At 41.5% G+C, this 3,240-nt stretch overlaps 1 non-coding gene across 1 annotated transcript; it reads right to left on the reverse strand.

The window, feature by feature from the left end:
- Nucleotides 1–425: 425 nt before the first annotated feature.
- Nucleotides 426–529, reverse strand: LOC115868762. Its single transcript, XR_004045758.1, has one exon. It is a non-coding gene; the product is annotated as a U6 spliceosomal RNA (small nuclear RNA).
- Nucleotides 530–3,240: the final 2,711 nt, after the last annotated feature.

Raw genomic sequence — 3,240 nt, forward strand, 5'->3', positions numbered from 1 at the left:
AGCTCAGAATGTGACTTTATTTAAAATTAAAATTTAATAGGTAAATATTTTGAAGCTTTTATTGCAATTTTGGTGACAATTTACAGAGCAAACTTGTTTTCCATTCAACAATTTATACGTATTTTATTTGTTGGCCTTGATTGCAATTCCATCAATGTAGCAGGAGTCTTTCTGCTTCCTCCTTGGGATCCCTATTTTCATCCCTCCTAAAAATAGGGACAATTCCCAAAATTTGTAAGGAGTGCTGGTAGTATAATGTATTATGCATTAAGCTACTATCCCCCAGGTCAGTGGTTCCAATCCACCAGCTCTTTCGAGAGAAAAAGCTGACACTGTCTATTCATGTAAAGATTTAAAGTCTCAGAATCCCAAAGGGACAACATCTCTACCCTGCCCGAAAGGGTCACTATGAGTTGGCACTGAGCTTGATTGGATTTTGGTTCACAAATCTGTATGCCATCCTTGTGCCGGGATCATACTAATCTTCTCTATCGTTCAATTTTAGTATATATGCTGGTGAAGTGAGCAGAATTTTTAAAAAGTTAAATCATCTTTAGGAGAGGCAACTGCATTTGTTTATAGGAAGGGAAGGAGTATTTTTTAACAGAAGAGTGAACTATGGTAGATTGCATTATTTCATAAATATTCATTCTCTCAACAATCAGTGTCCAGGGGAGCAGCAGGCAGGTAATAAAGAAAACAAAGTGAATTGCAAAAATCTGCTATAAAAATATCTTTAAATTTTTAAAAAGCAAAGATAACATTTTGATGATTGAGGTGCAGCTGATTCAAATTATGATCTTCTCAATAGCTTCAAAATCAGGAGAAAGCTGGATAATGAACAAAAATTGATCAATTCAACTTGTGGTGAAAATACCATAGACAAAGGAGCCCTGGTGACACTGTGAATTAGATAGTTGGCTACTCACCTCAAGGTTGGTGATTCAAATCCACCAGCCACTCCATAAGTAAAGAGTCTCAGAAACCCTAAACCATGTTGTTATGAGTTAGAATTGGCCCGATGGCAGTGTGTTTTGGTATACCAGAAGAACATAAGAAACAAGGTTTTTTTAAAAAAGAAAAAATTCAGTACATCAGAAACAAAACAAAACCCCCTACCATTGAGTCTGTTCTAGCGCCTAGAGACCCTATTGTGGGAAACTAATGAATGTCACTCCCGCAGACTCTCCCCTAACAGCTCTGCTGTCTTAACGTGAGCTCATGGTTGACTCTGTCTCCTTGTAGATCTCCTCCTGTCAAGGCCCCCAGCCCCCTAATGCCTTCCCCCAATGCAGGTATTGGGCTTCCTCACCTGTGAGCGCAGGGATTTTACTGTGATTACCACCCACCTTCTGTTACGTCTGTAACTCCTGAATATGCATGACTAATGGCTACCTTCCCTCCTCTCCTCCTCCTCTCATCTCCCATCCCCACGTGGACCACCAAGCAGGGCTGAGGTGAGCATGCCACATGAATGTGTCTGACTCCTTTAGTTTACTCTCTCCTCTCTCCTATTCGCTATGACTTTACTATCATCTTTATATATTATGTCGTGCCGTTGCGCCTATGGACCCGTGGTTGATTATTGTTAGGGGTTGGCCACCCTGACACGCTACAGAGTCCTGTAGAGCAGAACTACTCTGTAGAGTTTTTAAGGCTGTAAATCTTTATGGAAGCAGAAAGCCTCATCTTTCTCAGGGAGAGTAACTGGTGGCTTCAAACTAAAAGGTAGAAAGATTAGGGATAAAGGGGGTCGTCTCATCGAATGCCTAAGCTAAACAAAACTTAGATGGCGATGTCGCAATAAAAGGGTTGGAAAGAAAACAGGCACACAATTAGATATCAATGGGGGCAATTCAATACCGGGCGTGCTCAGACCAGGGTCACCTAAACACAGGTGAAGGTCAACCTGGGTACATACTTTAGGCACCATCGATGTCATGTCTGACACAGGTGCACCTGAGCTCAGCTACTAAGAAAGGCCAATACCTTCAACCACGCCCCCTCACTCCTCCCAAGTGGGGCTAGGAGGGGATAAATAGCAGAGACTGAGGGCAGGCCACTCTCTCTCTCAAGTCAGAAGGCAGGATCTCTTCTGTGTGCGAGGTGCACACACACACACACACACACACACACACGACGCACGCACCCTCTCAGGGCACGCACTCTTTTCTCCCCATTTTGGTTCCAAGATTTCTTTTTTCAATTCTGTGGACTCCTCTTAGCTGTCATTTTTGCCATATGGATTTTTGCACTTTCCTGAAGTGGCCACTATCCGTTGAAAACTCTCCCATGGCCCCCGCCATGCGGCCTTGTGTGCTTTCTAGGAATAGCATGTACTACCTGAGACTGTAATACCTGAAGTTTCCCTTTCCCTCATTAAACTTATTTGGATTTACAAAAGTGCTTCTGCCAAGTGAATTGTTTCAACATTGAGAATCAAGAACTGAGGCCAACCAGCCCAGAAACCTAAAACAACCACTGACCTGAGTAGCCCAATGCATAAGCCACCAAGTCCCCGCACGCTAGTAAAAGTTAGGCTGATCCTAAAACATCTTTTGGAAGAGCCATCATCTAAGTAGAGTGCGAATGAACCCCAGTACCATATTTCCAATGTGGTGGCAATCATGAAAGTTCCCATTATCATTTTTAAATACTAGAAAGATATAGTTATGGTATATCAACTTGTTCCATCTCATGGTTTGCTACTTTTGTGAACGTGTAAATAATGTACCATATTGTAAAGACAATAGAAAATAAAAATATTAACATTTATGTGTTCACAACTACACTTCTTTAAACAAAATTAATACATTGAATTGCTTATGAATCTATATTGAATGTATTCACTACTACTAAAAGGAAATTTCAGGCTATGGCAGGAGCTTTTAATCAAACAACTCATAAATGCATGAAATAGTTCAGCAATAAACTCACTGTGGTACATGATTTTGTGTTACAAATAATCGCCCAAAAATTATGGGCAGGGGCCAATAAGAGAGTAGGAGAAAGAAAGCTAGATTGTTCTTATCAGGGGCCATGGAGTGGACTCCAGCTCACAGCACCAAGGACAAGAAAATGAAGCGCTGTCCAGTCCCGTGCAGTGAATGTACAGTGAATAGCTAAAACGACATCTATTGATGTCAAGTTGAGTCCAATCATAGAGACCCCATAAGACATGGAGAAACTCTTTCATGGGGCTTCCAAGGTTACAACTCAGACGGAAACATCTGCCTCCCA

The sequence above is a fragment of the Echinops telfairi genome, unplaced genomic scaffold (assembly GCF_000313985.2).
Source record: "Echinops telfairi isolate 266 unplaced genomic scaffold, ASM31398v2 ScPeMD7_1;HRSCAF=3_0, whole genome shotgun sequence".
Classification (NCBI taxonomy): Eukaryota; Metazoa; Chordata; class Mammalia; order Afrosoricida; family Tenrecidae; genus Echinops; species Echinops telfairi.